The sequence below is a fragment of the Crocodylus porosus genome, unplaced genomic scaffold, assembly GCF_001723895.1.
Source record: "Crocodylus porosus isolate Cpor-Errol unplaced genomic scaffold, CroPor_comp1, whole genome shotgun sequence".
Classification (NCBI taxonomy): domain Eukaryota; kingdom Metazoa; phylum Chordata; order Crocodylia; family Crocodylidae; genus Crocodylus; species Crocodylus porosus.
In genome coordinates, this window is record NW_017728886.1 from 67,095,221 (window position 1) to 67,106,509 (window position 11,289).

The window sequence follows — 11,289 nt, forward strand, 5'->3', positions numbered from 1 at the left end:
AAAATAATGGCCAGAGTTTCTGCAATCACAATAGCCAAATCCTTCAGCACTCTTGGGTGCACTGCATCCAGCCCCATGGACTTGTACATGTCCAGCTTTTCTAAATAGCCCCTAACCTATTCTTTCACTGCTATTGGCTGCTCATCAAACAGTGCTGCTCAGTGCAGTAGTATGGGAGCTGACCCTGCCTGTTGAGACTGAGGTGAAAAGGCATTGAGTACTTTAGATTTTTCTACATCATTGGTCACTAGGTTGCCTCCCCCATTCAGTAAGGGACCCACACGTTCCATGACATTCCTCTTGTTACTGACATATGTATAGAAACCCTCCTTGTTACCCTTCATGTCCCTTGCTCCTACCTTGCCACTCCTTTCTGATTTCATCCCTGTATGCCCAAGCATTATTCTTATACGCTTATCTAGTCATTTGTCCAAGTTTCTACTTCTTGTAAGCTTCCTTTTTGGATTTAACTTACCGTAAAGTTGTCTGCTAAGCCAAGCTAGTCACCTGCCATATTTGCTATTCTTCCTGCAAATAGAGATGGTTTGTTCCTGTGTCTTCAGTAAGGTTTCTTTAAAATACAATGAGCTCTCCTGAATTCCTTTCCCACTCAGACTGGCCTCCTAGGAAATTCTTCCCATCAGTTCCCTGAGTTGAAGTCTGTTTTTCTGAAGTCTTGGGTCCTTCCTCTGCTTTCCTTCCTTCCTTTCCTCAGGATCCTGAACTCAATGATCTCAATCCATGTCTACATTCGCCACCAAGTCTTACCCTTTTTTTGTGAGGAGCAGGTCAAGATGAACATGGCTCTTAGATGGCCTCTCCAACACTTGCCCCATGTAGTTATCCCCAACACTCTCCAAAAACTTCCTAGATTGCCTGCACACCGCTGTATTGCCCTCCCAGCAGATGTCAGGGTAACTGAAGTCCCACATGAAAACCAGGGCCTGTGATTAGGAAACTTATGCTAGCTGTCTGAAAAAAGCTTCATTCACCTCATCTTCCTGGACTGGTGATCTATAGCACACTCCCAACACAATTTTACTTTTGTTGCTCTCCCATTTGATCTTAACCAAGAGATTTTCAAACTGGAGTTTCATACTGGAGCTCTGAGCAGTCATAGAGCTCTTTTATATAAAGTTCAACTCCTCCTCCTCTTCTCTCCTGCCTGTTTTCCCTGAACAGTTTATACCCAACCATGACAGTGCTCCGGTCATGTGAGCTTTCCCACTAAATCTCTGTTATTCCAATCATTTCACAGTTCCCTGACTTTGGAAAGACTTTCAGATCTATAGACACCTAAGGTAAGTAGCTGACTGCCCTACTTTTTCAGGAAGAATGAGAAAGCCTCCCTTGTTGCCCTCTCTGGCTTGTGCTTCCTCCAGTTCACATGCTTCCCCACTTTTCAGGGCTTTGGTGTCCATCCCCTGGTGAACCTAGTTTAAAGCCCTCCTCACTAGGTTAGCGAGCCTTTCTGCAAAGATGCTCTTCCCTCTCTTCATCAAGTGGATCTTGCCTTTTTCTAACAATTCTTCTTCTTGGAAAAAGATCCCATGGCTGAAGAATCCAAATTCCTGCTAGTAAGACTATCTGTGCAACCCTGCATTGATCTGCAGGATGCATCCACACCTGCCTTGGCCCTTTCCCTTGACTGGAAAGATCAAAGAGAATACCACTAGAGATCCTATCCCTTGCACCCAGATCCCTGTAGTTACTTTTGATCTGCTCAGGGTCATCCCTGGCAACATCATTGGTGGACACATAAACGGGCAGCATGGGGTAGTAGTCAGAGGGATGGATGAGTCTCTGTAGTCCCTCTCTGACATCTCAGATCAAGGCTCCAAGCAAGCAGCAGACCTCCTGAAACAACAGGTCAGGCTGGCTGATGAATGCCTCTGTCCCCCACAGCGGGGAGTCTCCAACCACCACCACCTCTTGGTGGCAGTGGTCTTGATTCTCTCAACCTTGGAAATGTCTGGCCTGGCCTCCTTCACCCACTGACTGTGCTCCTCCTCCTATGCTGCTAGGGCTCCATATCTGTTCTCCAGGCAAACCACTGCAGGTGGAGATGCAGACTTCTGCTTGCTGCCAAATATCACAAGCTTCCAGATTCCACCTTCCTGGGTGTCCATGTCCTCTACCTTGCCTAGCACAGCCTCTGGCAGTCTTTCTTCTGCAATCCTCGAGGTCTCCTGCAGCATTGAATCAATTAAGTCCTCATGGCAGAGTATGCTTCAGAGCTTTGTTACCTCCTCTAACTCTCTTGCCTGCTCCCTGAGGGACATCACCAGAAGGCATTACTAATATCACAGGCACTCTCCCACCTGGCTGCCACTGGAAAGAATCTGCAAGCTACAGTCTTCACAGAGCAACACTTGTTATTGAAACTCCAGCTTAAGTTACCAAGGTATTTTGTCTATTCAACCTTATTATTTTATTGCATGTGTAAGGTTAGAAGGTTTCAGGTACCTTATAATTTATAAGTATCTTACAAGGTATTACTGTGGTTTATGTATATGTCAAAAATTTTCAGAATAAACCCTTTCAAAATTAAAAACCTGAATCCTCATGAAGAGAAAAGACTTGCTGAAGTTTTCAGGAAAAAACATAAATCATGCAAGGACTGTGGGGAAGTTTCAAGATGAAAAAATAAACTATAAGTATATTTAACTTACTTAAGTTCTACATCTTTTTGTTAAGTGAAACATCAGTGCAATTATTATGAATAAAAGAAAATAATACTGAAAGCAATCTCTATTTATCAAAACACTGGTTGGCTTCAGTATGAATTTTGAGTGCTAGGAGAAAGCAGTCACATAAATTTTTATCTTGTTTTAAATAAAAGAAATTGCGTGTGTTCTTGCTCAATCCATTCTCTAGACTACCTCATGAAGACCATATCTAAATCTTACCATTGCTTCCTAATCATTATTCTAAAGATCCAGCTTTTTCTTCTAGTTCACACCACAAATAACTTTTCCAGGCCTTGACAACCTGACTACTTCAGCTGCATCTTCTCCAGCCTTCACTGCTGCAACCCCACCCCCAACCATGTCCTTTCAGAATCCTGCTAATCATCTACAAGGCTTCTCATTCTGACCATACCACCCTTCCTCTCCTGCTGAGAAACTCATAAGCAAACATGTTGGATGTGTAGAGTGTTGGCTTGAAAACAGTATTTAAAGGTCTGTTGTTGGGGAATTAACTTATAGGTATAGATATATGCATTCTAAGGAGTCAAAATGGGCAGCAGGGGTTAACTGGATTTCTAGGAAGCTTGGGTCTAACACACGCAAAGCTTCTCATAGTCCTGGAAGCAGACAGGTTGTCTAGCACAACAAGGACACATAGCCTGGGAACCAAGGAAATATGTACCATACTGTCCCCTAACATGAGATAAGTGACACCAGCTACAAGACCCCAGAGCAGCATGCGGGCTGAGTCCCAGTTTTGGGGGAACAGACCAGATTAAGAGAAGGCCCAAAAGACTACATGGATGTGTGACCACACAGAGGAACCAGACAGAGATAGCCATGGATGAAGTGTCATCAGGAATGAAGAAGAATACAAAAGCAGAGACTTGAGATTAATAAAAGGGTCCCTTTGTGTTCCTTCTCATCCCTCCTTCTCTTCCTTCCTTCCCTTCCTTGTCTTGCTCCCTGAGAGAGGTCCCCATCCCTGTCCCTGTACCCCCTAGGAAGGGACCCTGAAGCCACCGTGGACCAAGGGCATACCAGCAGCCAATGTCATGCACCCCACTGGAGCGGGGTTATGGGCCTCGGCATCCCATCTCCAGACTGCTGACACCTAAGAAAAACAGCTTCAGAGTGGAGCCTGCATCCTGGCCAGATGTACTTGACTCTGATGACAGGCCTAGGATAGGTAGATATAGAATTGCTCGGCTGTTTGTATTGATGCTTTTTTGTTATCACTGTGTATCAATAAATTTGTCTGTTATTGAATGAAAAAGTTGTGGTTGGTCTGAGGGTTGTGCTTGCCCAAAACAAAGGTATAAGGGCTGGGTCCTAAATCCAGTGCCAACATAGAGAAGAGATACAAACAAATATAAGGACAAGCACCTTGTCTTTACCTTCAAAACCTTTTCCAACCTTTCTCAATCTTAGTAATAAACTGTATTTCATCAATTGCCTATCATTCTGTTAATGATACCAACTTCAATAGCCCACCAGCATGTTTCTCCAAAAGGTACTTCTGTCTAAAACATGGAATTACCCCCACCCCCACAATTATGAATACATCTCTGTTACACACGCACGCACACACTTAAGATGGTCTTCTGCAGTACCCACAGAATGTTGCTAGGTAATGATGGTTAAGGAAGGTGGGAAGCTGAAACTACTGCAAGTGATTTGATTATTTCTCTTAATTTACTAAAACCAATAATGTAAATCCTCCTCTCATCCCCTCAAGGTGCTGATCTATAATTACAGATTAAAAGCATATTTTTCATATGTTTGTATTAATAGTAGTTTTACACCTATTCTTCTTATTCTCTTTAGTTGTCTCATTCATTTTGCATATTCTGTCATGAATTATAAGGGGTGGTATAGATGTGAAGGTCCATGGAAGATCACAAGGTCAAGGCCATAGCAGAAGTGCTCATGGCACAGACTGTTAGATTCCAACAAACCTGTGAATTATGCTAAATATCTTGTCACAAGGACGTGAAAAAGGAAGGATATCATAAACTAAGGTCAAAGATCGCTGCAAAGATTTGTACAAGTATTTCAGATTATATATTGATTAATGAATATGGGACAATGGACAATGCATAAAGTTAAGCATCTGTGTGTGTGTGTCTGTGTGTGTGACTATAGGTTCAAAGCTCTAAGGGGCAGATGATGTCATCCTACATAACTATATAGGCCACATCCACACAAGCATGGACATTTGTTTCCCCAGGGACAAGAAGCAGTGGCACACCTTGTGCCACTGCTACTTGTCCCCAGAGAATGCCTGCGCCACGCACACTCTGGTGTGCAACAAATTACCCCAGGTTGGGTAAGGGAGGCTGGGGCCAGCAACTGTGCTGGCCCCAGCAGCCTTACTTGGGCCCTGGGGGGTCTTGGGGAGCTACAGCCACAGTGCTCCTACAGCTGGGAGCCTGGCTGGCAGCTGGAGCATGGCTCCTGTTGGCTAGGCTCTGGTTTTGGGCAGCACATGCTGCTACCATGTGCGCCACCCCACTTTTTTTTGGCATGGGCTTTTTTGACCATGGGATCTCCCAAGGTCAACACAAAAATACCCTTGTGCTGCAAGGTAGCAAGGCAGAGAATGCCTGCATGTGTGGTTTATAGTACTGCAGACGGGTCTACGGTGCCAAATACAGCATCTATGTGATCTTCTGAATGCAGCCATACTGCCTACTGAGGCTACAGGGCACTACTATAATACACATAACAATGGATAGAAAAAGCCTCTCTTTATTGTATATCTTGACATTTAAAAAGATCACTTTCTATACTACTCTATTCATCTGAATATGGAGATAATGAATATGGCTATAATGTTCCTGGTAATATTTAGATCCAGGTGTACTGAACAGTGTTATGCTTAGGTCAAAAGGATACCTCAGATGCCTTTTTCATAGTATATATCAAGTCCTTTCTGAGGGCTTCAAAAATATGTATGTTTGTTTGATCTTATACCTTTTTTCATCAAATGTATTCCTTCTTATATGGGGTTATGTAAAGGCTGATGGAATAGTTAAAATTTACAAACTGGTTACAGAAAATATTGCGTAGTCCTTCACTTTTTTGCCTCAGTAACACACTTGCATCTTATTTGTATAATTTTCATGAGTCTGAAGCAGACATTCTATTCTTAATTCTTTATACAAAAATGTTAATAGATATTTTAAATCTCTGATTTCTTTTCTTTTCTACTTCTGTGAAAACTCACAGCAAGAGTTCTCTTTGTTCTGTGCTATGTGGTTTGTGCATTTCAATGAGTTACAGTCAAAGACAACATATTAGTTGAAAACAACAGAACTAAGCCTTGCATTGAACCGCCCAATTTTCAAGGTTTTATTATTTTAATTGGGGATGGGGTTTGGTACAGAGACTGACAAAAATGATTTCTGAATTAGGAAAAAGGAAAGTGTGCCTGTGCGGTGTATTAGTTATGTATAGTATATAAACCTCTCATGAGTTCTACCAGTATCTTCAGAAATCAACCCTCCTGCCAATTCTGCTAGGCCCGACTGCTGGGGCCATAGATTTTTCTCCAGTCTGGCCACAGTACAAATAGCCCTTTGCAACACATGCCATATCAGTGAAAGACCACACACACTGTATCAGCGAAACAAACACAAGAAAATCAGTTTGATGTCCTATGCACCCCCAGCTTATGGTGAGGTTCATAACATATAAATTACATATATATGTAAAAGACTTACCTTTTGAGCTCCAGAGGAGTTCTGGGATCAAGATTCTGCAATTCCAATTGATGGAGCCCATCCACCAATCAGAAGCAAGCTGGGGTAAGCAAGGCCATGCCCTTTGCCCGAAGGGAGGTGGCAAGGAGTAGTCTGACCCTGGTTTGAGACTGCACCCTGCCAGGTCCAGAGAACTTTGGGGGTGGAACCCCTGAATCGTATAAAAGGAGCTCCTCAGCATGCTGGGAGAGAGAGAGGTGGTGATGGATAGTGAGGAGAGAGGAGCTCTGGAGATGACTGTCCTCAGGACTCCACCTGAGCCTCGACAGTGTGAGGATCAGTGCATGGTGCTCAGGCTGTAGGAGCCGCTCAAGGCAGCTTGAGCCTGTGAACCCAGCAAGTGGCTGGGTGGATGGTGCATGGAGAGCCAGCCCTGGGAGCAGCTCAAGATGCTTGGACCCCATACAGTGTGCAGACTGGCACATAGAGAGCCAGCCCTGGGAGCAGCTCAAGGCTGCTCCGGCCCTATATGGTAAGCAGGTTGGGGCAAGGAGAGCTGTCCCTGGGAGAAGCTTGAGGCTGCTCAAGTTAGCCCTGGCTCTAGGCCAAGTAACTGGAGCCCTGCAGTGTGGCTCCACATTAAACTAAAAGAGCCCCAGTGTCCAGAGCAGTGCCTGGGAAAGGGAAGGACCTCTGGTGTGCTTACTTCACATGGGAAAGGGGCTAAGAAAGGTGCGCTAAACCTAAGCTGTCTTATCTGCTCCTGGCTGAATAACTGTGTCCAGCAGGATCACTCTCTCTGCAGTTGAAAACATCATAAGATGACATTGATTTTCTCAACATGAAGCATTCACACCTTGATGGTAACCAAGACAGAGAATGAGCAAAAAGAACTGCCATCAGCTCCAGGGAACTACTGAGACACAACATCAACACTATACCTCTTAGTGAGACAAGAGGACAAAATGCAAGTCAGCTGAGGGAAGAAGGCAAAGAGTACACCTTACTCTGGAACAGGAAACCAGCCCAGGAGAGATGTGTTCACGGCATCAGCTTTGCCATCAACAATCAGCTCATCAGTCCATTTATGGAGCTCCCTGTGCACATTAACAAATGACTTACGACCCCTTTGTCTTAAGCTCAGCAACAGCCAGTACACCACCATCATCAGTGTGTTTGCCCTAACGTTTGGTGCTAACAATGATGTCAAGGAACAGTTCTATTCCAACCTTGACCACATATTGGCTAATATTTGCAAGGAGGACAAGATCATTGTCCTTAGTAACTTCAGTGCTAGAGTTGGATGTGACCTAGAACTTTGGAGTGGCCCCATTAGCAAGGAAGAAGTAGGGAAAGCTAACTCCAATGGCATTCTTCTCCTGAGGAAATGCATGGAGCACAGTATTGTCATTAAGGAACTTCAGCAGCATCTCTATGGAAAACTCCCTTGCCTGTCCGCAAATGAAGACAATATTGAGGAACTCTGTAAGGGGTTTAAAGCTGCTATCCATATGGCTTGTGCTGAATCAATTAGCTATACTACCCCATTGACACCAAGACTGGTTTAATGAGATTCAAGCCCTCCTCAACCAGAAGAGAAGGGCTTATTCTGCTTGGTAAAATGACACCTCATCTCAGCAGAAGTAACAGCTCCTTAAAATTGAAGCTCAAAGGAGAATCCAGGAAATCAAAAAACAGTGGTGGCAAGATAAACCCAAAGAGATAAACATGCTGATAAATGTGATGTGTGTAGCTTTTTCCAGGCCATCTATAGCCCAGCTTTGCATGGTCCTACTTTACTGAAGTTGCAGGATGGCTTGACACTCCTCAAAGACAATGACTCTATCCAAGCTAGGTGGAAAGAGCACATTAAGGCACTTGTGACCATGACTCCACTGTGGCAGATAGCACCATCAAATCCATCCCCCCAATACCCTTGCCAATTTTCCTATCCTAAAAGAAGTCTGGTGTGCCATACAGGAAACCAAGAACAACAAAGCTACTGGACCTACTGGACCAGATGGTATACCTGCTGAAATCTACAAAGCTGCTGGTGATGAACTGGTAGTGAAACTCCACAAATTTATTCTATGCATTTGGAACAATGACAAGACCTGAGAAATGCCAAATCATGACTACCTTCATGAGAGGAGATAAGTCTCTTTGTGGAAACTATTGACATAGCACCCTCCTTTCCACAGCAGGGAAAATCCTTGCCTGCATCCTTCTGAACCGTCTTCTACTTTTTGGTGAGGAAGTCCTGCCAGAATCTCAGTGTCATTTCAGACCATCCATGGGGCAATCAACATGAACTTTGTTGCCAGCCAGATCCAAGAAAAGTGTCAGGGACAACACCAGGACCTGTATATGGCCTTTATTGACCTCACTGAAGCCTTTGATTCCATCAAAAATATTATCAAAAATAATAATTCTATAGTTTTGTAGAAAGTACTGGCCAGATTTGGATGTGTGGAAGAGTACACCAAGGTCCTTAGGCTTTTCCATAACCAGATGACTGCAACAATCTTGTCGTGGATCAGAGACAGATGCATTTGTCATCCAAACTGAGGTAAAGCAAGGATGTGTCATCACCCCAACTCCACTTTCTGACAGTCATCTAGGTTCTTATAAAGAACCACCTTCTTTCTGGAATCGACAGTGAGTACTGAATGGACGGAGAGCTTTTCTATCTGGGACATTTTCAGTCAAAGACCAAAGTATTCAAAAACAAGCATCCTTGACCTTCAATATCCCACCAACCATGCCACCCTTGTGCACACTTTGGAAAACCTCCAAACTGTGCTGGTTCTTTTTTGAAGAAGTCTACTGAGCTTTTGGCCTCTCTCTCAACATCAAAATGAAAATGTTCTATCAGCCTATCCTGGGCTATGAATGCGATTCCCCCTCCTCAAACTGCCATTGACAGAAAGACTCTGGAGGTACTTGTACACTTCCCCTACCTCAGTGGCCACCTCTCTCAGAAAGTGAACATTGATGAGGAGATCCAACACGGGATCTCATGCACAGGTGCCTCCTTTGAGAAACTGCTTTGGAATGTCTTTATTTATTGTGATTACTGGAAAGAAACTAAGATCTAGGGCTACAATGCAATCACCATCCCCACTCTCCTCTATGGCAACCTATCATTGTCATCTCAAGAGCCTGGAGAGGTGTCATCAACAATGTCTTCAGAAAATCCTACACATCAAATTGGAAGATCACTGCACAAATGCCTACTTCCTTGCTGAAGCTAACCTTAGCAGCATTGAGTCGGTAATCCTCAAACACCAACTTTATTGGACCAGAAATTATGTGTGAATTCCTGACTCACAAAAAAAGCACTCTACTTTCATCTTAGTAATGGCCTGAGATCTCATGGTGGGTAGAGGAAATGCTACAAGGACACATTGGAAGCATACCCGAAGAAAACAGATACCAGTGTCAAGACCTGGGAAGATCTGGCTACCAACTGACTCAAATGGCACTTCGAAGTCAACAAAGCAGCTGTCCATTTTGAGATAAAGCATCTCACCCCTGAAGTAGAGAAGGGAGAACAGAAGAAGGAAAAGGAGAAAAATCCTGACCTACAGCCTACCTTCCCATGTAGAAACACTTGCAAATTTGGAGACAGATCTATGACTCATATTTGTGTGTGTGTGTGTGTGTGTGCGTGCGTGTGTGTGCACACGTGCACACGTGCAGTTAGCCTACAAGATGCAAGTCTACCCCATATTCTGCCTGACTTCAAACTAACACAACTACTTCTGTCTAAGTTCTAAGTTAAAGCACACCAGTTCCTGAAGCCAACAGTCCCTGAAGATCCAAAGTGGCTAGGACAGTGGTGGGCAAAATACAGTCCATGGGCCAGATCTGGCCAACAGAGGGGCTTTTTCTGGCTGGTGAAAGGTCCCTTGGTTCTGCCTGGCCCAGGTGCTGCCTGGCCATGGCACATTCTGCCAGCCCTGAGCATGCAGTGGGCTGGAGTGTCTCCATGGCTCGACAGCCTTTCTAGGCAGCCCAGGTGGTGGCAGCTCCTTCCAGCTGCTGCCACCACTGGCTCCAGCCCCACTGGTAGGGACCCACATGCATAGCCCCAACCCAGTCTGCCTCACACCCATTTTGGACTAACCCATCCAGGCTGAGCAGCAGAAACTGTTGTTCAGTATGGGGAAAAAATGGCCCCTCACCCTCACTGCTGCTGCGCCCTTCCTGCCACAGCTGCCTGGCTCTCACACTGGAATGCTATGCATTGCCATTGCTGTCACCACTGCTGCCTAGAAAGGCAGTCCCAGCTACGGAGTTGCCCCAGCCCTGCTGCATGCCCAGGGGGCAGCAGGATGCATTATGTTCAAGCAGTGTGGAGCAGGTATGCAGGAGGCTGGGGCTGGGGCTGTGTGCTGTTGGCTGTGTGCTGGTGGGGAGGCACCACAGGGTGTTCAGGCTCTGGGCTGCTGTGGGGTATGGGGAGTTCAGGGCAGGTGCTGACCAGCTCAGGGGGATACACATTGGGGGGCAGGGCTCATGTACACCCCACCATACCCACAAACCCTCCCCCAAAAATCCCACAACCACACCCTCTCCTACATCCACCCACAAACCTGAACCCCCCCACACACCCACATGCCTCTGGAGGGAGCCCCACTTATTGCTAGGTACACCCCATCACACACATGCACCCACACACACACCCTCAGCTACCCTTCCCCTCCAAACACCCAACAGCCTCCAACAAACCCCATACCCACCCACATATCCCCCCATGCTCTCCTACCCCCACATATACACACATGCACACACACACCTTCACATCCCATCCATGAGCCCCATACCCACCCACCTATACTCACCACACCCCTCTACATCCCACCCCTGCAATATACAAGAGTAAGATTTCA

At 45.3% G+C, this 11,289-nt stretch overlaps 1 long non-coding RNA gene across 1 annotated transcript in view; it reads left to right on the plus strand.

Moving 5' to 3' along the window:
• Positions 1–8,966: 8,966 nt before the first annotated feature.
• Positions 8,967–11,289, plus strand: part of LOC109322079 — a 23,369-nt gene continuing 21,046 nt past the window's right edge. Inside the window, exon 1 of the long non-coding RNA XR_002104312.1 lies at positions 8,967–8,976. This is a non-coding gene — a long non-coding RNA (uncharacterized LOC109322079). The remainder of the gene's footprint in view (positions 8,977–11,289) is intronic.